Below are 25,837 nucleotides of genomic sequence, written 5' to 3' on the forward strand. Positions count from 1 at the left end.
CACTCAGAAAGCACGTGCGGGGAACATAGGGCAGCTCATTAATTTCTATGAGGGTGAAAACTTCCCAGACATTATTACATATGGTTATATACAATATATCATTACAAAACCTGCTTTGGAGCCATGGGACCACTTGTTATGTCTGGAACCTAACCAAACTTTTAACATCACAATCATACGTTGTGCAAAATTGGAAAATCCGCAGATAACAAAATAAAGGAGCGCTATCAGTTTCTAAATCTACCACTCAATGGGAAGCAAATTCTGCTGTCTGAGATATATCATCCTGATTCTATTTTTAAGTCTATCAATATCTTTGTGCCATCCTTCACCACTCTGCTATGCAAATGTGAATAGTATTTTATTTAGTATTCATGTAAATGTAGTATCTGTAATGATAAAGCTTTTTAAAGACTTCACTTTTAAATAATAATTCATAGGTTTTCAATTCTGTAACTTTTCCACATAATACATTTTTGACTGTCAAGTGTAACAGATTTAACATCAAATATTAAGGTATAAGAGGTGATCTGTCTCCGTCATATTGATGTCTACATAATAATGACTCATTCCCACCAAAGAGATCAGTGTACAAATCAGGAAGCTCACAAAAAAAATAACAAGTCAAAGAGCGTTTCATACTAACATATTTAGCCGCGCAGAGAAGGTGATGAGGCATAAGGAGTAGTTTCTTACCTATAACTCCAGTTCTGTAGTAGGGGTATCCCTGTTATAGTCATAATATAGTGAATAGTCCCGCTCATGTGCGGGGACCACGGAGCAATCAAAAATAATCTCTTAAGCTGTCTTCTGTGCAGTCCTGCATAGACACTTAAGAGAGAATTAAAGACAAATAATGCAGCCTATACCTGTAAGGCTACACTGTCCAGTACTTTAACTAGAAATGCAAAGGATATTCCACCAATATCATAATCAGCACAGTCTACCAAGTTTCACCCATAGAGAAACTTCCCCCTTCACAAAATCCTTGGAATGATAGAGAGGAAGGGATGGACAGAAAAGCCACCCATAGGCTGCCATTATGTGGCTTAAAAAGGAATACCGTGCCTTTAAGGAAACTTTCCAGAACTCTCGGTATCCCAGAATGCACAGCAACTCCATCCACTTTCAGTTCTTTTTTCCGGGTCCTGCTAGCAGGACCCTGGAGCATTAAGCTCTCCCTTTTTTGGGTGTTTTCTCTAATTTTTTGGCACTTTTCAAGTGTTTAGAGTGTTTTACTCAACGTGTTTTTGCTCCTTCTTCCCTTTGCTGGAGTTTTCTGGTGAGTTTGCCCACTCTTTTGTCAGATATGCCTTCCTTATTTGACTAATGCCCTGAGTGTGCCAGGAAGAAGGCCAAATATGATCCACACAGGGTGTGTATCCTCTGTCTCCCTTCTTCTCATGTCCCTGTGGATTCTGAGATCTGCCAGCAGTTCTCCAACAGGACCCTGAAGGACAGAGAATAGACTTGGCTCCGAGGACTGGAGCAAAGAAGACAGCAAGATCAAGGTGGGTCTGGGCATGGAGAGGCCTCTTCCTCTGCCCGTACTTCGGCCTCTAGGGGGCTCCCCAGGAAAGAGAAAGCCAGAAAATGACCCAGGTCTCCGTCGATAGCCTCGATGTCAAGAGGGATGACCACCGTCTGCTCCCCGTCTCCCAGGGCTCTGGGTCGAAGCGACGTCGCCGTTTGACGTCGAGACCTCAGACAAGGTCGACGTCGAGACGCCATCGACGTCGTGAGGGGTCTGGAAGGCTCCGGCGCTCGCCTTTGAGGCGACACTGCCATTCGGCGTCTACTCGACGTTCGTCGTCGAGACGAAGATCATCGACGTCGAGACGAAGATCTTCGACGTTGAGAAGAGAACGATCATCGACGTCGAGAAGACGATCGACACCGAGACGCTCAACGACGAAGAGGAGGTCACCGTCGAGAAGGAGAAAATCGACCTCTAGGGTGCGTTCTAAGACCAGGACGGAGTCCCAGGGCTCTGTAGTCAGCCTTTCCTCGGCTTCCACGAGCCCACAGTCGCGGCGGCGCCGTCGCTCGTACATGAGGAGGTCGGCCTCTAGGTCACCCCCATCAAGGCCGGCGCAGAAAAGAAAAAGAGTGGTAGAGTCTCCGGGCTCGGAGTACTCCCAGGCCTTTTTGCCCTCATGACCCAAGGACGCCTCCACCGCCTCCTGTCCCTCCCCATAAACCTCCTCCTCCTCCACCGCCACCTCCACCAATGTCTCTCTCTTTGCCTCATCTCCCGACACCACCTACGGGGCTTCCACGTCCTAGGCTCCCTCCTTTACGGCCAGTGGACAAACCGAGGCCAAGGAGGTTGAGATCTGGCTCCAGACGGAGGGACAGATCCAGGAGTGACGGTCTTTCTTCCACACGGTCCAGACGGCGCCACAGGAGGGACAGGTCTAAGTCCCGCCACACAGACTCGTCCAGCGCCCGGGACTATTCGCCTACATTGTCGGACTCCCCTCGGACGAGGGTGTCTCCAGTAAACAACATCGTCTCCTTCCAAGAGGTGTTGTTACGTGGGGTGGCGAAACTGGGCATTACACTCACGGTGCCCACGCATGCGACTTCGGTCATCTTCGAGACCCTGCATAAGAAACAGCTGTCTCGCCCCTTGTTGCCCTTGGTGCCAGGGCTGGAAGAACCTGCCATGGAGCTCTTCCTCACCCCTGCCTCTACAAAATCGGCACCTTCCAGGCTGCAAAACAAATACAGGGCCCAGGACTCAGACCCGGCGTTCCTTCGCTCGGACCCTGTACCGGACTCAGTGATAGTTACGGCGGCGAGAAAACAGCACTCCACCGCCCGTCGTCGATGGTGCCTCTTGACAAGGAGAGCCGCTTGATGGACTCAGCCGGCAGGAAAGTCTGCGGTATTGCCTCCACTTCTATGAAGGCCGCGAGTGCCTCGGCTCTGTTGGGCCGTTACGAAAGGGCCTTATGGGAGTCCCTGCAGCAGTTCCTGGGTCACCTTCCCAAGGACAGAAGGGAGGATTTCCAAGAGATCATTAATGAGGGGATGATGGTCTCCAACCAGGTGATAAGCTCGGCTGCGGATTCCTCGCTCTTGGCAGCCCACGGGTACTGCCATGGGATCAACCTGCGACGCCACGCCTGGCTGCGTCTGACGTCGCTGAAGCCAGAGGCGCAGCAGAGGGTCTCCAACCTACCGTTTTCAGGAGCGAACCTGTTTGACAAACATGCGGATGAGGAGATGGCCCGCATGAAGGCGGAGGCTGAAACCCTGACGGCTGTCGGGTTGGAGAAGCCGAAAGAACAGAGGAAGACCTTCCGCCCGTTCCACAGGTGTTACGGTGCGCAGGGCAGAGGGCAAGGTTGGCAGGCTGGACAGCAGCAACAGCAGCAGCAGCAGTACCAGCGGCGGCCGTTCCAAAAGCGCCAGAGGGGCAGAGGTGGTCAGCAGTCCTCCTCCGTGAACAAGGGCCCGGCCGGGTCTAAGCCCTGAGGTGCTACTTCCCCCTCTTCCGTTACCCGCTCCGGTGGAGGGAAGCATACAAAATTACTTGGCAGAGTGGAGAAAAATTACTCAGGACAAGTGGGTGCTGAATATTGTTTGCAATGGATACAGTCTTCGTTTTCTCAGCCCGCCTCCAGCAATTCTACCGGTTTGCTCGCAGTTCCAACTGCGCGAGCTCCAGGCGGAGGCAGATACCCTGTTAAGAAAAAGGGCGATAGAAGACGTCCCTCTGTCTCAAAAGGGAAAGGGTCTTTACTCACGCTTCTTTCTGGTGCGCAAGAAAGACAAGAACGAGTTCAGGCCCCTTCTGGATTTGCGACAAGCTGCATTATTTGTCTTTAATTCTCTCTTAAGTGTCTATGCAGGACTGCACAGAAGACATCTTAAGAGATTATTTTTGATTGCTCCGGGGTCCCCGCACATGAGCGGGACTATTCACTAGACATTGTATATATGCTAATGCCCTGCCATTGCATGTGTTATTATCTCATATTCCCATCAAGGCTATGGTAAAACTCAGCACTTTATGTGTAAGCACGGCTAGTGGTGGAATATACAAAATAGTGTAACTGTGAAAAGCATATGGGTGTTGGTGTGTGTGTCTTTATATTCTGTCACTTTAGTTGTTGGATTCATGATCTTGTTTTACATTTTTGTTTAAATTGTGCATAGGCAAAATTATATGACCAAATTCAAACGTATCTTTTGTAAGCTGTTCTTATACTGCTGAGGCATTGTTCACTTTATATGAAACTGGTTGTAAACAAGTAAGCAAAGGAAAAATAACTCAAGAAACTTGTTAAGGAATTCCAGAACAATGGAGACTTAAATTACGTGGAAATGGAATGTGCACTCAATTATATCCTTTTTAAACGTATGACGTTATTTTACTTAAATTTTGACACTTCACGCACTTATAACATTCAGCAATTTCTCAACATTTAACAATCAAGAGCCAACAATTCCACTTTATTTTTTTACAGTAGCCTTCCTCATGGATCTGTTTGCCTATGGTATCTTTTTAGACTGATCAGAACACATATAATAAACATTCATCTTAATATCGCAACTCTGTTAATTATATGCAAATGTTCTAAATTAAGATACAAAGGACTCAAAAAAAGTTGAAAAAAATAATACCTGAAAAGTGAATCTGCCCATGACCAGGAATTTCAAGACTCTGTGATATGTCCAATAAGATGCGTCCCATTTAACTATGTAGAAGACATGGACAAACATAAATAAATTTGATTTTCACAGAGGGTGCAATTAAAATAATGTGCACTTCACAAAGCTTCTCTGCTTTGTCATTTATGAAATAAGCATATTTGAGCCATTTTAAATCATTTTCATTCTATTGGTTTAATTTTTTGAGATTGTTAAATGTACTCCTACATGTATTACCCGCCCCACTCCACTGTACCAGGCATAGTAAATAAGCAAGTGTAAATAATTGCGTTTGGTGCAATATCAACTAATTTATGCAAAAAACAAAAATATATTTGCACAATGTTACATTACATCGAGGCTGGCCTCAGATCAGCCGCGGTCGGCAGTAGGAGTTCCTGCAGGGCGGTGACGTGGGGAGGGGCAGGGTGGGGGTAGTAATGTAATAAGTAAAACGAATTTTGTTGCGCGCACTGCATTGCATTTGGTGATGCAGTGCACGCAACAAAATTCGTTTTATTTATTTATATGTTTACTTACCTGTTAAACTCCGTAATCCATAAATTACTACCCCCCACCCTACCCCTCCCCCTCTCCACGTCACCGCCCTGCAGGAACTCCTACTGCCGACCGCGGCTGCCTCAGATGCCAGGCAGGCACGCACACAAAGTCTATGTTGGCTAAGTGAAGTATCAACACACAATTTGGAGCGATGGCCGTAACTCAAAAGAGAGCAAGAATGTTCACCTAGAGCAGTGGTAAATGTTTTGTGCTGTGCCCACTCCTTGTGTAAAAAAATAAAAATAATAATTGGACCCCAAAATTACATTAACATTTTTCTCACAATTATTCTATACCATTGACAGCTCTAAACATTTTAAAAGTTCATACATTGCAGTTATGTCCAGTTATCCCTGAAAAAATGCAAACCCATGAATGCCAACACGTTATAGGCAGCCTGGTCTCCCAAAAGTATAGAAGTAGCCATAGTGTGATCCTTTGTTAAACAATACAGACGGGGGATTTGAAGGTTATTTGAACTCCGCACCCACAACACCTACTGCCAGCCAGGGCGCTGAGTGACACAACAGCGTATTGATGGCCCATTTTCACTGCGAGCATAGCAATGTTTTCAGTATGATGCTCCTCCTGGCCAGTGCTTGGTGCGGCTTACTTCCAAGTTCAATACAGTCCCTCCAGGGGGAAGGCCCACCCCACATTGTAAATACCTCTAACCTAGAACCTAAGTCCTTATTAAGAGTTTGTCAGTGCGGAAGCTGGACCACCCCGTTCCTGCATTGCCAAACCCATGTAGGAACTGGCCGCAGATCAGGAGTTTTCTCCTATCTGGCGGGCTGTTCTTTGGCGTTCCCAAAGCGGTGCCTATGAAATAGGCACAGCAATGGGAAAGTCAAAGGCAGTAGAGCATGGCATGGACTGCCGTGCAGGTACTGGTGTGCATACACAGATGGAGTCACATGCTGTGCCCCTCCTGTGTACATCCACATGGCATGAGGCACAAGGAGGCCCTGAAAGGACCACTTATTTCCTCACTGCCACACTTTTCATGGAGGTTGCACCGCCATGAAAAGTGTGGCGGTGAGGAAACATATTATGTTTGGTGGGGCCGCTCATATTGTTGTCTCAATACCGATGCGCCACTGCCAGGGATTTCTGATCCCTGGCAGTTGCAAGGGTCCCAGGTTGGCCCTACCGCACCGGTCGTACGAGGCGGTTGAGAGACTTGCGGCCCATTGACGGCCAGACTCGTAATATATCTGTACTTAAAATATGGTTCTACCCCACCCTTTCCCACAAACATTGGGCATAGTGAATCAGCCACCATGCAAACTTAGTGCAGAAGTGTCACTTTCTGTGGAGGCTCACTGACTGATGTTAGAAGGACCAATGGAAGGATGGGCGATACTGTGTAACTTTTTCCACAATATGCATAATTTCCAATAACAAGTATGCGTATCATGTGAAAAATTATTCTGCCTTAAAATGTCATTAAAAGTCTACAGAAAAGTCAAGTGAAGTATGTCCTTGTATAGAAAAAGAATGTGAGATATTTGATTAATGTGTTTTCGATACAGTTTATAAATTAATGTAGTGAACGTTGCTAGCAAAGTGCATGCAGCTGCAACATCGAGTTTTCTGTGGGACATGGTCTCCTCCAAATAGTCTTCCAATGGCAACAATTTAGCAAAATGTGTAAGAATAACCAGGATTCATACCAGAGAGCCCTGCTGACAAAAAACGATTCATGAGGGCCTAGCAATGAGGGCTTCTTCCACACAATCAATGCCCAGGTTATTAGAGCCTTATGGACCCAATCAAAAGTCACCATGTGCACTATAGTTTTCAAACGACCCCAGTGTGATTTAAACATTATGATCCACATTGCTGGTGTCAGTTAAATAATGTATTTCGCAGTGCAGTGAATACCTGTTGGATGAATTCATAGGAAGGGCCTTTTTCCCGTGCTAAATTAACTCTACTAGGATGCAGTAATGCACTATTGCACCAGATGTGTCAGTACATTTATTCCTACAAAAAGGATATTATGGGTTTTGTACAGCATCAAAAAGGCACTAATGGCGAAATCAGCACTAAACTGGAGCACAATATTCCTCGAAGCATGAACCCAAAGAAACGTATGAAAGACAGCCAAATATGTTACACACAGATGCAGGCCAGCACATGCTTTAAAAGGATTCTTTGGCACAGGACAGAGCCTTGGTCCAAGTTCTAAGAATATGCATGGAATATATCTTCATCACTGTTGTAGAGATGCAGCAATAATCCCTCTTAAGAGTCAGCACAGTCTCAACAGCCAACAATGAGCCACTGTCTATCTGTCCTAAGACCTGCTACTGGAACGAAATAGACACTGTATTCTCAGTACCGTCTGTGAAATGGAAGTTTAGCCAGGCTGATAGTCAAGTGCTACTTACAGGAGGACAACCTTTGGAGCAGTAACATATATATATATATATATATATATATACACATTCATCTGTGGCATTCCGCAAGACCAGGTCACTCAAGGACCACTTAGTACAGAGCCATTTACCCCCTATTACCAGAGGCATTCAGGGTATAAGTGTTTTTTACCCATGCAATAAGTGCAAAGCCCGTGCAGATAGCAAGAAAATAACTAGCTACCACATACCTGGCAAGAGTGATCCTGTAGCCATCAAGAAATTCATGAACTGTCTGACACCCTTCGTAGTTTACTGCCTTAGTTGCCCGTGCGGCCTCAGATATGTAGGGAGCACTATCCACCCAGCCAAAATTTGCATACTAGAACATCAGAGGGCAATACAGAATAATGACAGTTACTACCCGGTAACACATCACTTTCAAATTTATCACAACAGTAATCGCAAACTTATGAGTTACTTTTGTCTAGACCATGTAGCTTGAGATTCAAGAGGTTGAGATAGAGAGAAACGCTCAGGAGATTAGAGTCTTGCTACATTATTGACCTGGCAACAAAAACACCTTTGGGACTCAATATGGGGGAGGAGTTAGGAGAACACCTGTAAAATTGTAAATAATGTTTGTTACTGAATTATTATTTTTTTTCTTCTTAAATTGTTTGATTAGAGTAACTTCTTGTGGGATTTCAGGCTTCACGTTATGAATTTAAATTTCTATCAATTGTGCATCAGATTAATTTATAATATATCTAGTACAGCTCAAACAGATAATCAATGACATGGTGTTGCTAGTTGATTTTGAATTTTAACCTTTGCATTGACTAATCTTGCCACACCAGCCCATCTGAGGGCTTCATTTTGTGTCTTGGTTTAAACATGAGGGAGTAGGCTTAATAACGGTCCATTGTGGCACTTAAGCGTACGAAAGGACTGAACTAAACTGGTTAACGCTATGGGTCCCTACATGATATATGACTTTATCGAGCGCAGATCATGTTAACAATTTTCTGGCCTCCAGGCTAAAACCCAGCGGTTATATATATATATAATTTTTTTTTATTTCTTTATTATTCTGAACGCACAATCTATATGCCTTTCATGCATATTACGAAATGTAAATACTTTACTTGGTTCTTTGTGCAAACATTCATGTTGCCTGACATCGTAATGGCGTCCCTGTGGGACAGATCCCAGGAGATCTGATAATGATGTTTTTTGTTTATATTATGCAGCGTTATGGCGGCCGCCTTACACTGACGAAGGCGTACCGCCGAAACGCGTTTCATTTCCTTTGTGCTAAATAAATTCGATCCAGATTTAAACCCCCGTGAGTGCGTGTCATCTTTCTTTGGAGCTCACTATATATATATATGTATTCACTGAAAAAAACATAGGTTTTAGGCACATTATAGTTAGGAATTGGCATTTAAAAAACCTTAGAAATTCACAAAAAAAGCCATAGGTTTCAGGGACGTTATAGTTAGGAATTAGCATTTAAAAAAACCTTAGAAATTCACAGAAAAAAACATAGGTTTCAGGGGTGGTATAGTTAGCTGGACATTTCACCCGTACAAAACCATTGAAATTTCCCTGTTAGTTCAGCTAACTATAACTCGCGCACCCGCAATGCACTGCTGATGATGTCACATATTACATCACTCATGACATGGTCAGTGACATCACTCACTCAGTGTGTTATAAAATTACTATTGCAAGTATACAGTTTTCGATACAGTGACTCATACAATCACTGAGTCTTATGTATACTTATTTAGAAACAACAATAACACTACGGTGAGAATAGGACCCAGGGGAATATTTAAAGACCAAGCTCTGTGAACGGTCCCCAAGAGTATATGACAACAAAAAGGTTCCAGAGGGTCTACACAAGAAGGTGTGAGCCTGCGGTAGCCAGAAGACTAGTCAGAAACAAAGGGCCCTAGACTGACTTACGCAAAAATTCACTGTGACAACTCAATGGATGGTCAAAAGTACCCATCAGTCACCACTCGAGACCGCCCTTCATCATTTGGGATTTTTTTAGGACCATCTATGCAAGTTGATGATACTCAAAAACACGGGGAGACTAGATGGTAAACAGTTCTCCCCCGTTGAGTGACAATAGTATGGTATACCACTATCTGTGACTGGTAAGTGGTAGAGGAGCGGTGTGACTGAGGGAGTGCAGTGCAAAAAAGCCAAACGTGAAAAATTAATAGAAAAAAGTGTCTAAAATTGGATAAGGGAGCATAGAGCAAACTTTATTCAGATGATGCTCTCTTTACCAAATCTAAAACCATTATTATGTGGAGACAGTTTGAGAAATGCACTGTCTATGGGTGGAACTAGGTCAACATGTTTCAGCAATTCATCGACACTCAGTCGGTTTGGACGCCGGCGAAGGAGTACCGACGGTTAGAGCGGTGCTTCACTCTATCCCAGAGCCGCTGCCAGGTGGGGTGAGGTCTTCACGTCTCGCAGACTGTGTGAACGACACGAGCTGTGAGTTAGGACAAGACTCGTCACCTGGAGACTGCAGGTGATTTAATGTACTTGTCCTTTTACAAATTTCACTTACTATTTTGATTTGCAGTAGCAATTAATTATTATGAGGTCCTGAAGAAAGCAACGACCACTGTGTCGATGAATTGCTGAAACATGTTGACCTTTTAGACACTTTTTTCTATTAATTTTTCACGTTTGGCTTTTTTGCACTGCACTCCCTCAGTCACACCGCTCCTCTACCACTTACCAGTCACAGATAGTGGTATACCATACTATTGTCACTCAACGGGGGAGAACTGTTTACCATCTAGTCTCCCCGTGTTTTTGAGTATCATCAACTTGCATAGATGGTCCTAAAAAAATCCCAAATGATGAAGGGCGGTCTCGAGTGGTGACTGATGGGTACTTTTGACCATCCATTGAGTTGTCACAGTGAATTTTTGCGTAAGTCAGTCTAGGGCCCTTTGTTTCTGACTAGTCTTCTGGCTACCGCAGGCTCACACCTTCTTGTGTAGACCCTCTGGAACCTAGTTATTTAGAAACAACTGTCACATACACTGCCTTTTATATTTCTACTTTGTTGGACATGTATCATTGAGAAATATATTTACTCATCACCACACCTATAAAGAGATTCAATCACCCAAACAAGTGTTTCCATGTGCAGTCTTAACCTCAAATACCTATTAAATCAACTATTTACACATCTTTGGACAGTCACACAACTCCCACCCAACCACACACACATTCACTATCCCATACAAATACTCACTTAACTAATTAATAAATAATATAGACTTTCACATAGCTAGTGACCAACTTATGTAGTAGTTTACACAACAAGAGATAGAGTGATAAAGGTATTCACAGTGTAATCACTATTCCATATATTTAGTGAGACACTTTAAATTAGTCACTTAGACAGTCAATCACAGCACTACTAAATCCTCCATCCTGACACTTCTACATCCACTCAGTCTACAATGCAGATTGATATATATATATATATATATATATATATATATATACTTATTTAAATATCAAACTAAACCACATTCATTGGATGATGTCATCAGTGATGTCATTTGAGATGTCATCGGTGATGTCATCAGTGATGTCACTGACCAGGTCATGAATGATGTAATATGTGACATCCTCAGCAGTGGATTGCGGGCGAGCGAGGTATAGTTAGTAGAACTAACTATAACGGAGGAATTTCAATGTTTTTGTATGAGTGAAATGCCCAGCTAGCTATAACACCACTGAAACCTTTGTTTTTTCAGTGAATATATATATGTGATCAAGCTCCGCCCGTGGAACGAAACGCGTCATGGAGAGCATTTGCTCTGTTAATGCTGCAAATAAACCTTCACTGCAACACGATTAACGGTGTGATGGCGATTTACTGAAATTCCTTTTGGAGTATTTTTCATTGGAGAAGGGGTCTGCTCCTGTTGTGTTCGCGTTGATAGCGGTCAAGGACTTCTTTTCATATATATATATATATATATATATATATATATATATATATATATATATATTATGCAAATCCTTCAAACCTCCACATGCAGCGGTGACAGCAGCGGCGAGAGAAGAGACAGACCCCACGTAGTCCAGGCAAGATGTTATTTATTCCAAGTGCCTTCCAAAATGTAACGTTTCGAGTACTGACGTACTCTTGTTCACACACCACATTTTAAACATTGGAAAGTTCTTTTATCTGCATAGTGAAAGCCCACCCCATTGGGCCACACCTTCCACACGTGAGTCACATGGTTGTGCTTGATATCAGATAGCAGAAATTTAAAGGCATAGTGCATCTATTCACAAAGACTATGTACATTGGTTGCATCCAAAGAAAACAAACACTAATTTCTAAAACATGCTGGAATAAATATTACTGGTAATCCAGATTGGTTACTGTTTGCAAATAAATAACAAACATTTGGTAAGTGGCAAAATAACTGATTGAATGCACTGTTGTCATTACACATAACAAGTAAGGAAAATTTATCATATGCATGAATGCATAGCATACCTCGTATTGCCAGAACACCCAATCTAGACTATTAACCAAAAAACAAGCATAAAAAGTATTGTAAAAATGCAAATCATAGTCGTATAATACTCAATTGCTACATGGCCAAGCACAACTTTAACGTGAAATAACTGTTTTTTATAAGTACATATGTGTATAAGTGTCACCAAAAGAGTAGCACCTTAGTGTAAAGAAACACATTCTCAAGTTTTAGTCCTCTGTCATTATATTAAAAAATGTATACAATTATACATTTTGTATATTCAAAATACCGTTTCAGAACTATTTACAAGACAATTATGTTTGTGAGAAAAAAGTGCTATAACAAATTTATATATATATATATATTCACTGAAAAAACCATAGGTTATAGACCATATATAGTTAGGAATTAGCATTTACAAAACCTTGAAAATTCACTGAAAAAACCATAGGTTATAGACCATATATAGTTAGGAATTAGCATTTACAAAACCTTATTTTACTCACACAAAACCATTGAAATTCCATATATAGTTAGTTGCACTAACTATATATCGCGCACCCGCAATCCACTGCTGATGATGTCACATATTACATCATTCATGACATGGTCAGTGACATCACTGACGACATCTCAAATGACATCACTGATGACATCACTGATGACAACATCCAGTGACTGTATGTTTCTGTAAAGTTAAAATATGTCTTACATATTGAAGAATGAGTGGATGTATAAGTGTCTGGATGAAGGATTTAGTAGGTGCATGACTGACTGTATGAGTGAGTGATTAAATGTGTCTCACTGAGTGCATGGGTTAGTGACTAAACTGTTTTAATTTGTGCATCATTGTGTCTGTTGTTCTGTAATCTGCTGCATGTGTTGATCATTAGCTATATGACTAACTATATGGGTTATTGATTGGTTCCCAAGTATTTGTATAGGAGACTGAGTGTGTGTGTGGGTGGCTGGGAGGTGTATGACTCTGTGCATACATGTGTGAGCAGTTGATTCACTAGATGTATGGGTTCAAAAGTGCACGTGGAAACAGTTGTATGGGCGGTTGACTGTGTGCATGAGTGTATTAGTGAGTGAATGGATATCTCAGTGCTACATGTCAAAGTAAGTACATATGTAAAACACAGTACATGTGAGAGTTGACATATATAAATAACTGTGCATAAGAGCCAGTGAATGTGTGAGTGGCTGTATGGATCATTGTGAACTTGTATCAGGGATTGTATAAGAGAGTAAATATGTGTTAGTATATGTTTCAATAAGTAAGGTGTGTATAACTATATAGTGGAGGAAATGTAATGCTAATTCCTAACTATATATGGTCTATAACCTATGGTTTTTTCAGTGAATTTCAATGGTTTTTTAATAGCAAATATCAAAAGCTGTAAAATGTATTCTTCTTTAAATCAAAAAATATATTTTATATGTTTATTAATACATTTTTTTATTATTATTTTTTTTTGTTCGCTCCCGGTTCGCGAACCGGGAAGCTTCCCGTTAGCTCAATTTGGTGCCGCGACCTGGTCCGCGAACCGGTAAACGTTCCGTTTGCGCAACTGCCGCGTTAGAAATCAACATCGTGACGCATCGCGGAAGCGCGACGTATCACGTTGTCGCGTAATGCGTCTTATGACGCGCCGCATTAGCGCACCCGGAAGTGCTCCGGTACGCGAACTGAGACGCGAAACGCAGCTCCCCGGAAGCGATCCGGGGCGCGTCGCGAAAGCGCGACGTATCGCGTTGCCGCGTAATGCGTCTTATGACGTGCCGCGTTAGCGCACCCGGAAGTGCTCCGGAGCGCGAACTGGAAGCGATCTGGAGCGCGTTCTGCAGCGCGTAACATAAGCGTAACAGGTCATGTGACTTGTTAATAAAACTTTTCATTGGTTCATTTCACTTTTGGTTTCCTAATGATGTAAGGCTAGGTCAGGTGACCTAAAAATAACACTTTTCATTGGTTTAGAACTATTTTTTTTCCAAAATGATGAAAGCCCCCACCTTTTTTCTCACTCTGACTTTCAACTTTGTGAAAGGAAGACCTATTTTGCTGAGTGGAAAATGGCTTCACTAGTAGCTGCAGCTGGTGCACCCCCACCACCACCACCACCTCCTCATAGGAAGAGAGGACCACCTCCACAGTTCCTTCCCAACACAGAGGAGGAAGAGGATCAAGAAGAGGAAGAGGAAATACAGGCAACACATTTTTTACAAGAGGAGCCCCGGGTATCTCATCATAAAAATAGTTTCATTTGGCAGTTTTTTTCTTTTCCTGAAGGACAGAAAAAAGTTAATGCTCGGTATGTGACGTGCCTCATATGCAAAGAGGACTTATCTAGAGGCACAGATAAGATGTATAGTTACGGCAACTATACTATGCACCGTCACATGCAGAGGTGGCATCCACTAAATTACAGCCGGGCAGAGATGCGTGACCTCCATGACAACCCACCAACTCCTGTGGCCAGGACATCGGCACAGTTATCTCTGTCGGGGCCAGAGGCACGGGAAACAGTGCCAAACATTCAGGAAAACTTTGTCCACATGAAAATAGTCTGTATATATTGCGGTACCTTACTCTCATGTGGCAATATGAGTGTTAATTTAATAAACAGAGCATATGAAAACCACAAGTGCTCTAAACGCCCCAAAAAAGAAAAAAAAAATTTGCTCCTGTTGAGCCCTTTTCAATGCCTGTTTTTTGTTGTTTCCCCCCCCAAAAAACCAAAAAAAACATAAAATTGTTCAAAAAATACAAAAAAAACAAAAAATGTTCAGAAAAATAAAAAAATATATAAAACAACAAAAACATTAAAAAAAAAGTTCTTTTCAGAACTACCTCCCCTTTATAAAAAAATTGCTAGAATGTTTAGCACTCTGGCAAGCTCTATTTCTTTTGGTTCGCTTCCCGGTTCGCTCGCCGGTACGCGAACCGGGAGCGAACCAAAAAAAATTAAAAAAAATAAAAAGAAGAGTAAGTATAAGGGAAGTAAACAGAGAGTAATGTTAAAAGAAAGACAGCTATAGGGACTAAACCAGAGATACTGTTTAATAGATTTATTTAGCGAAGAAAAGATGGAAGAGGATATAAATGTGAAAAACAAAATAGATAAGGAAGTGAAAGAAAAAAAGGACAGTAGAAGAATAACAAAGAAGAGTTTCTTAGAGAATGTGAGTGAATGTTCAAAATAAGATTAAAACATGTGGAATAACAGAGAGAAAAAACAGAAAGCAGAAAAGAAGAAGTAACAGAAAAAGAATAATTGAAACAGCAAAGAAATGTAAATAACATAGGGCCATATTATGAACATAGGCAATAAAAGTTTTGCAGCTTTTATCGGCAGAAATGTGTCGCTAAAGCCGCTTTTGCGGCAGAAAACTGCCGCTAAAACCGCTTTTGCAGCAGTTTTCTGCCGATAAAAACAGCAATAATTTTATTGGCTGTGTTCATAATATGCCCCTTAGTGTGCTTCAACTACACAGAGAAAGCATAATGAACAAGTAGTGAAAGAGTGATCAGTCAAAGACACTAAGAGTAATAGAGACGGAGTGAGTGAACAAGAGTGAGGAACTATGAGAAGAGAGGGACTGAGAAAAGGAGTGGAAGGAGTAGAGTAAGTAAGTAATAGAGAAAGGAATGAGGGAAGTAGCAAAGGCAGGAAAGTGAGGGTTAAATAAATGAAGCAGTGGAACTAATAGTAGTTAAATGTGATAGAAATGAAACGAAAAGAGTACAAAACATTTACCTTATAATTGTCGTTAACTTAGTCACTTGTTATTTTTATACTTTCAATCTGTGAAAGAGATAACAAACATTTGAAAAATATTAAAACATATATTTAAAAATTAGAAAAGACAAGGGAAAAGATTGAAGGACAAACAGTTTTTCAACAACTTTGACACTTACAGAAGCTTCTGCTTCTCCAGGCCCCCTACACAGTCCTAAAGATATACATTTTAAACTAACAGTATCTTGATGCAGATGAAGTAAGGCCTATCTTGGAACATGGTGCATCTTTTGCAATGCTGTTGTCTCACAAAAGTGACGCAATGGCAGCGCAAAAGAGGTGCACAATCATCATAAAACTGTTCCTAACATTTTAAATGATTGTTTCAGGATGGCAATAAGGTGTGTCCTATCCAGACGTTTGTTTCAGGTGAGGCCTACTCAGGGTTGCAGATCAAATTTAGGCTTGTTCAAGAGTACAGAGGAGATAATACATGTGCAGGCCAACCAATAAAGTTCAGACTTCCTCTGTTTCCCTGGACAGGCCTAAACTTCATCTGCACAATATGATTCGTAATGTTAGGAAACACAGGTAATGTATTTCAAAAACGTGCAATTTCTTTTGCTCATTTCACAATCACATCACTTGTGTTTCCTTTGGTTAGGTATCTCATTGTGCAGATGTAGTCCAGCATATGAAAGAGTACGCACTGCATGCAACAACTTTGACACTTACTGAAGCCTCAGCTTCTCCATACCCCCTACACAGTCCTAATTATATACATTTTAAACTGACGGTATCTTGCTGGAAATGAACTGAGGCCTATCTTGCAACATGGTGCATCTTTTACACAAAAGTGACGGAACAGCGGCGTAAAAGAGGCACACAGCCTTCATAAAACTGCCCTTAACATTTTAAATAATTGTTTCTAGATGCTGATAAGGTGTAACCTATCCACAGATTTGTTTCAGGTAAGTCCTACTCAGGGTTGCAGATGAAATTTAGGCTTGTTGAAGAGTATAGAGGAGATAATACATGTGCAGGCCTACTAACGAAGTGAGTCATGTCCACTGCACTCTTGAACAAATGTCAGACCTCCTCTGTCTCCTGGAACAGGCCTAAACCTCATCTACACAATGTGATGTGTAATGTTAGGAAACACAGGTAATATAATTGAAAAACTTGCAATTTTTTTTGCTCATTCCACAATCACATCACCTGTGTTTCCTTTGCTTAGGTATCTCATTGTGGAAATGTAGTCTATCATATGAAAGACTACGTAGAATGTGAGCACTGTATGCAACAACTTTGACACTTACAGAAGCCTCACCTTCTCCATGCCTCCTACACAGTTCTAAATGTACATCATAAATACAAACAGTACAGAATTAATTATACATGTTAAATGGTTTATTTTTGCTGTTCTCAGAATGTATCAAATTTCACTAAAAACAGTGACTTGAAGGTATTCATCATATAACAGCGGGGAAAAAAAAACACAATCAAAATGATTGTGTTTAAAAAACCCATATAACATAACCAATCAGAAATCAGAACTCCTCAAAAGTAACTTACTTTCCATGACGTCGAAGGATGTCCTATGAACAGCTTACACTCGGTTGTGCTGTTTTTATTTTCAGCCCGCCACTTTCTGAAAGAAAACCTCCATCGTTTTGAAAAATATGTTACATACAATAAATGACTTCTCGCTCTCTACCACACGTTTCCACAAGGCCAAATCATGTAAGAGCCATTTATAACTCTTGGAATTCTTGTAAGCAAATCCCGTCATTTTCTATTTCCGCAACTTTCAGAAAGAAAACGTTCAAGATCACTTTCACAATCCTGGACTAGTAATATCTTACCCTTCTTGCTCACTCATGTTCTACATTTCCTATGACACTGATACTGCTTACTATGAAGCAGACTTACACTACCTCTATGACTACTACAATTATTTAATTCTCTACATCACTTTTAATCACAAAGTAATATAAAACAGTAGATAAAATTATATCAACCCCTAGAATCATTATACGCCAGTTACCTACCCTAAATTCTCTTTTCTGAAAACAGAAAGTAAGAATATTTTAAGTAAAAAGGCATCATTGTATCGTAGTCAAATGGGAATAATTTCCGAAACAGCAAATTCTTTTACATTTTCAATAAGCTGTGTGATAAGCGGATCTTGTCAAATGACCATCATGCCATATAATAGCTGCAGTTACAAATGTTCTTCCTAAAATCAACGACTGTGTAGCCACAACATTTGTAATTAAAGTTGAAGACTTACTTTCATCAGGTTTATATAGTTGGATTTTTAAAATGACATTATAATCAAAAGTTTGGACAAATAATCTAGACAGCATTGCAGACTTACATTCCCTCTACTCCATGTCTTGATTGGCTGCTTGAATTAGCTTATAAAAAGAAACAGTTTTTCTGAACTCATTCAAAGTGCAGTTATTTTTCCATGACGTCAAGTGTTATGGTAAGAACACCGTTTGCTTTGGGAAATACTCTGTTGTCCTTCAACTAATCTCTGCCCACCACTTTCTATAAGAAAATCTTCTTTTTTTCCAGGAACTATTTAAAACTCAAAAATAACTTATGTCTCTGTTCTACACTTATCCTCAAGGCCAAATCGTGTAGGAGCCATTAGAACCTCTTGAAATTCCTCAGAGCACATCCTGAGATTCCTTCCCTAAAATTTTGGTTTTAAAAACACCAGGTAAGAATTTTTAAGGTCAAAAGGCAATTTTTTTTTAAAAGTTAAAACAGAATTGTTGCAGAATGACCAGCCGTTTCTAGACTTTAAATAAGCTGTGTAATGTCCTGATGTTATTGAAGGACCATCATGATATATAAATGCTGCAATTACAAAAGTCCTTCCTGATATTGACAACTGCGAAGCAACAACATTTTTAATTAAAGTTGTCAATTTTGTTCCATCAGGCCTACATCGTTGGAACATTAAAATGACATATTGGCCATATGTTCGTATAAATAATGTTGACAACATTTCAGACTTACATTGGCTACCCTCCATGTTGTGATCAGCTGCTTTTACTAGCTTATTAAAGGACACTGATTTACTTGCCATATTTTCTTATTCTTTGTCGGAACCCCATTAACTAAGATAACCAGAGGTTCCTCTTCCACTTTTTCTACTCCAATTGTATTAATGTTTTTCTTCAAATCTAGAGGCAAATAAACAACTCTTCCCTTTAATCCTCTCTGTAAATCTGATGGAGGCAATTTCCCTGTCTTTGGCTCCATTCTTACAATAGCCTGAAAGGGATGGATACTTTGAATCAAAATAGATTCATAAGTATTTAAATCCTTCAATTCAGAAGGAATCTCAACCAATTCCAGATTATTATGAACCGCTCTAGCAGGCATCTGGTTTTGATTTAATTTGTTACAACAATAAGTACACACACGTTGATCCGATCCCAAATCAAAACAATTTTCTACCATCAAGTATGTTGCGAAATCCTTCCATTCACTATTATTTTCCCTTTCACTTTTTGCATATAAATCCACTAACTTAGTCAGATTCTTATAATAAGTGCGTCGACAACAGACACAAGTGAAATTAGGCCTCTCACTTGATTTAACCTGAAACGTGGCAATTTCCTTCTGAAAATTATCTGTACTGGAAACCTGTACACTGTCTTCCACATTACCCTCTTCTTCTGGGTCAATTTCAACATTCTCCTCTTTACTTCCAAAGTAACAAAACTCAATTTCTTCACAAATATTCTTCACATCTATTTCAGAACCATGCAAAAGAGCAGCGCATAATTGTTTAAGCATAATTGCTGGACTCTTAGCATAATACAACATTCTAACTAATTTCCTCACTTTATTATGATGCACTGCTAGCATCCTGAAATGATGAAAAACACTCTGACATACTCTCCTGGAAAGACAAGCCAGTGAATGACCATGCAAACCTGTCACTTCTCTCACTCTGCAAGGATCTAATTCTTGCAACAACGTCATTTTCTGCTTCAAACTTTTCTTATTAAATGTCCGTACAAAATCACAAAGCAAATTGATGGAATCCTGTCGTACACTGCAAATACTACTACACTTCCAGGTGTACACAGGACCCTTAGGACGTCTTCCTAAAACCTCATTACCTAACACCTCTTCTGTCTCTGTTGTCACAAGTTTTTCTTTTTCAACTGGACAACCATCTTTCACCTCATAAGCTCGACCACTGGTGTCAACTGCATGCACCAAATCATTATCCTGGAAATAACTCTCCTCATTGAAAAATGCCTCACAACTTGAACTATGCATCCATTCTCCGGAAAAAACTTCACAAAAATTACTACGATTAACTATTCTCTTCCATCTACTATTTCTTTTGAAATCATAAATTGCCTTGTTTAGCTTCCTAATTCTATTGATTATCAAAATAAATAACTTTCGCTTTATTTCAAATGCCTGATCAATAACTTTCTCAACTTTTTTTTTTCTCTTATAAAAAACCACTTTCTGTTGACCTTTCTTAATATTTTTTAACAAATTGCCAATTATCCTGTTGCGGAACATTCGTCTACGAATGTCCCTAAACTGTTGTTTCCTTCTACTATCATGCACAGAGTTATCTCTTGCTCTAGCAGTAACATTTTTGATTGGCCTTTCCTTTCCGTTTAAATTGCTTCTCTTTTTCTGGACTAAAACATTTTCGTTAGTACTACTTTTTTTTTTACAAATGTTTCTTATGAATGATTTCGTGGTCTTACCCGGTGCTTTCTTGGTGACTTGACAAGTTTTTTTTGTAGAGGACTGCTGCAATATTTGATGGACCTGCTGTCTTTGACGTTTTGTAGCCTTTCTAATTCTATCCTTAGTTGGCATTCTCAAATTTTGAAATGATCTGCAGTTGAATCTGTGGTAAAATATAATAAAAAATGTTATTAACCACTATTACCAAAAAGTAAATCAATAACAGTCATCAAAAACTTAACACACTACTTGACATTTTTACATAGAATATTTTTTAGTGCTTTGGCAAATTTAGAATACACAAATAGCAGAAAAGAAATGGAATTCTTCTTCATTTTACCTGTCCTGTTTTATATGTGAATCTGATCTAATTTTATGAGCATATTTTAATATTTTATTGAAGACACTACACATAACCTGTTTTTGAAGGTGTGTTTAATTTTAAATGAAACGGTTTACATTTTTCCTTTTCATTTATTGTAAATTTTAAAAAATAAATGTTTATAGTTCCATAGGCTCAAGCAGGTCAGCTTCCCACCCTATGTCATACAATTCTGACAAATCGGCATCCTCATCATGTTCTTCATCATCCTCAGGATTTAAATCATCCAAGGGATCTACTTCCACTGACGTTTCAATTACGAGTTCAATGATAAGGTCGAGATCAACTGATTGCTGATTGTCACTCATGGTTGATGTTGTTGTTATCTTTAAAGAAAGAGAACAACAATGAGATGTTGCAGAGTAAGAGACAAATCTCAGAGATTATAATAGTAAAATTGTTTAACAAGAGTAACATTTTGCAGCTATTATTTAGCCATGTCCAGCGATGCTGAGGAGGTGGGGCCTATGTCCAAGTTTTCAGTGAACAGGACTCATCTCTTCTTACCCTTGGATAAGCCTCACCGACTCTGTGTCCCCTGCTCATACTTAAATGTACAGGGGCAGATTTATGCTAAGTGGCGCATCCCCACGGATGCACCAGTTAATGTGAACCGCTGCTCTGCCACCCATAGTGTGCCGCATTTACAATGTGGAGCACCATTGAGCAAAAACAGCACAGATGCGTCACGCATCTGTGCCGCAAAAGCAGCACATTGCAGGAATCACGTCATAAGCGCGACATGTCTACTGCAATGCACAGGAGGAACCCTCACATTGCATGGTGCATCACTTCTTATGCCTGTTTCAAACAGGCGTAAGGATTTGATTCAGCAATGCTATAAAGCTGACTCAGTGAAATCTTCTAAATTTCACTGTGTTAGTTTTACAGGGCTTTCATGCAAATTAATGCATACCTTGCAACAAAACACCTATATGAAAACTGACGCAGGTTTCATGTGGCACAGGACTTTACAGCATGACACATCTGCCTAGATGCATCAAGTTGTAAATATGTCGCCACATAGCAAATCTTTTGCACCGCCGCTGCGTCACAAAAGTGACGCACAGCGGCGCAAAAGAGGCACACACCTATCATAAATCTGTCCCTAACATTTTAAATGATTGATTCAGGATGACGATAAGGTGTGGCCTATCCAGAGGTTTGTTTGAGGTGAGGCCTACTCAGGGTTGCAGATGAGATTTACACTTGTTGAAGAGTACAGAGGAGATAATATATGTGAAGGCCTACCAATGAAGTAAGTCATGTCCACTTCACTCTTGAACAAAGGCCAGACCTCTTCTGTGTCCGTGGACAGACCTAAACCTCATCTGCACAATGTCATTCGTAAACTTAGGAAACACAGGTCATGTAATTGAAAAATGTGGAGTTTCTTTTCCTCATTTCACAATCACATCACCTGTGTTTCCTTTGCTTAGGTATCTCATAGTGCAGATGGACTCTAGCATATCAAAGAGTACACATAAGCTGAGCAGTGTATACAACAATTTTGACATTTACATAAGATTCAGCTTCTTATCTTGTTGGAGATGAAATGAGGCCTGTCTTGCAACATGGTGCTTCTTTTCCATCACTGCTGCATCGGTTTCATGTGGCACGGGACTTTACAGCATGACACATCTGCCTAGATGCATCAATTTTTAAATATGTCGCCACATAGCAAATCTTTTGCACCGCCGCTGCGTCACAAAAGTGACGCACAGTGACGCAAAAGAGTCATACACCTATCATAAATCTGTCCCTAACATGTTAAATGATTGATTCAGGATGACATTAAGGTGTGGCCTATCCAGAGGTTTGTTTAAGGTAAGGCCCACTCAGGGTTGCAGATTAAATTTACGCTTGTTGAAGAGTATAGAGGAGATAATACATGTGAAGACCTACCAATGAAGTAAGTCATGTCCACTTCACTCTTGAACAAAGGCCAGACCTCTTCTGTGTCCGTGGACAGACCTAAACCTCATCTGCACAATGTCATTCGTAAACTTAGGAAACACAGGTGATGTAATTGAAAAATGTGGAGTTTCTTTTCCTCATTTCACAATCACATCACCTGTGTTTCCTTTGCTTAGGTATCTCATAGTGCAGATGGACTCTAGCATATCAAAGAGTACACATAAGTTGAGCAGTGTATACAACAATTTTGACATTTACAGAAGATTCAGCTTCTTATCTTGTTGGAGATGAAATGAGGCCTGTCTTGCAACATGGTGCATGTTTTACATCACTGCTGCATCGGTTTCATGTGGCACGGGACTTTACAGCATGACACATCTGCCTAGATGCATCAAGTTGTAAATATGTCGCCACATAGCAAATCTTTTGCACCGCCGCTGCGTCATAAAAGTGACGCACAGCGGCGCAAAAGAGGCACACACCTATCATAAATCTGTCCCTAACATTTTAAATGATTGATTCAGGATGACGATAAGGTGTGGCCTATCCAGAGGTTTGTTTGAGGTGAGGCCTACTCAGGGTTGCAGATGAGATTTACACTTGTTGAAGAGTACAGAGGAGATAATATATGTGAAGGCCTACCAATGAAGTAAGTCATGTCCACTTCACTCTTGAACAAAGGCCAGACCTCTTCTGTGTCCGTGGACAGACCTAAACCTCATCTGCACAATGTCATTCGTAAACTTAGGAAACACAGGTGATGTAATTGAAAAATGTGGAGTTTCTTTTCCTCATTTCACAATCACATCACCTGTGTTTCCTTTGCTTAGGTATCTCATAGTGCAGATGGACTCTAGCATATCAAAGAGTACACATAAGCTGAGCAGTGTATACAACAATTTTGACATTTACATAAGATTCAGCTTCTTATCTTGTTGGAGATAAAATGAGGCCTGTCTTGCAACATGGTGCATCTTTTCCATCACTGCTGCATCGGTTTCATGTGGCACAGGACTTTACAGCATGACACATCTGCCTAGATGCATCAAGTTGTAAATATGTCGCCACATAGCAAATCTTTTGCACCGCCGCTGCGTCACAAAAGTGACGCACAGCGGCGCAAAAGAGGCACACACCTATCATAAATCTGTCCCTAACATTTTAAATGATTGATTCAGGATGACGATAAGGTGTGGCCTATCCAGAGGTTTGTTTGAGGTGAGGCCTACTCAGGGTTGCAGATGAGATTTACACTTGTTGAAGAGTACAGAGGAGATAATATATGTGAAGGCCTACCAATGAAGTAAGTCATGTCCACTTCACTCTTGAACAAAGGCCAGACCTCTTCTGTGTCCGTGGACAGACCTAAACCTCATCTGCACAATGTCATTCGTAAACTTAGGAAACACAGGTCATGTAATTGAAAAATGTGGAGTTTCTTTTCCTCATTTCACAATCACATCACCTGTGTTTCCTTTGCTTAGGTATCTCATAGTGCAGATGGACTCTAGCATATCAAAGAGTACACATAAGCTGAGCAGTGTATACAACAATTTTGACATTTACATAAGATTCAGCTTCTTATCTTGTTGGAGATGAAATGAGGCCTGTCTTGCAACATGGTGCATCTTTTCCATCACTGCTGCATCGGTTTCATGTGGCACGGGACTTTACAGCATGACACATCTGCCTAGATGCATCAATTTTTAAATATGTCGCCACATAGCAAATCTTTTGCACCGCCGCTGCGTCACAAAAGTGACGCACAGTGACGCAAAAGAGTCATACACCTATCATAAATCTGTCCCTAACATAATAAATGATTGATTCAGGATGACATTAAGGTGTGGCCTATCCAGAGGTTTGTTTAAGGTAAGGCCCACTCAGGGTTGCAGATTAAATTTACGCTTGTTGAAGAGTATAGAGGAGATAATACATGTGAAGACCTACCAATGAAGTAAGTCATGTCCACTTCACTCTTGAACAAAGGCCCGACCTCTTCTGTGTCCGTGGACAGACCTAAACCTCATCTGCACAATGTCATTCGTAAACTTAGGAAACACAGGTGATGTAATTGAAAAATGTGGAGTTTCTTTTCCTCATTTCACAATCACATCACCTGTGTTTCCTTTGCTTAGGTAACTCATAGTGCAGATGGACTCTAGCATATCAAAGAGTACACATAAGTTGAGCAGTGTATACAACAATTTTGACATTTACAGAAGATTCAGCTTCTTATCTTGTTGGAGATGAAATGAGGCCTGTCTTGCAACATGGTGCATGTTTTACATCACTGCTGCATCGGTTTCATGTGGCACGGGACTTTACAGCATGACACATCTGCCTAGATGCATCAATTTTTAAATATGTCGCCACATAGCAAATCTTTTGCACCGCCGCTGCGTCACAAAAGTGACGCACAGTGACGCAAAAGAGTCATACACCTATCATAAATCTGTCCCTAACATGTTAAATGATTGATTCAGGATGACATTAAGGTGTGGCCTATCCAGAGGTTTGTTTAAGGTAAGGCCTACTCAGGGTTGCAGATTAAATTTACGCTTGTTGAAGAGTATAGAGGAGATCATACATGTGAAGACCTACCAATGAAGTAAGTCATGTCCACTTCACTCTTGAACAAAGGCCAGACCTCTTCTGAGTCCGTGGACAGACCTAAACCTCATCTGCACAATGTCATTCGTAAACTTAGGAAACACAGGTGATGTAATTGAAAAATGTGGAGTTTCTTTTCCTCATTTCACAATCACATCACCTGTGTTTCCTTTGCTTAGGTATCTCATAGTGCAGATGGACTCTAGCATATCAAAGAGTACACATAAGTTGAGCAGTGTATACAACAATTTTGACATTTACAGAAGATTCAGCTTCTTATCTTGTTGGAGATGAAATGAGGCCTGT

General features: G+C 40.7%; 1 protein-coding gene across 1 annotated transcript in view; it reads right to left on the reverse strand.

Annotated features, from left to right (window-relative positions):
* LYPD6 (LY6/PLAUR domain containing 6) overlaps positions 1-4,711 on the reverse strand; it is a 139,992-nt gene extending 135,281 nt beyond the window's left edge. Inside the window, exon 1 of the mRNA XM_078681760.1 lies at positions 4,636-4,711. The gene's annotated coding sequence lies outside the window, so the exon portion shown is untranslated. The remainder of the gene's footprint in view (positions 1-4,635) is intronic.
* Between the last annotated feature and the right edge of the window lie 21,126 nt (positions 4,712-25,837).

This window comes from Lissotriton helveticus, chromosome 3_1 (genome assembly GCF_964261635.1).
Source record: "Lissotriton helveticus chromosome 3_1, aLisHel1.1, whole genome shotgun sequence".
Lineage (NCBI taxonomy): Eukaryota > Metazoa > Chordata > Amphibia > Caudata > Salamandridae > Lissotriton > Lissotriton helveticus.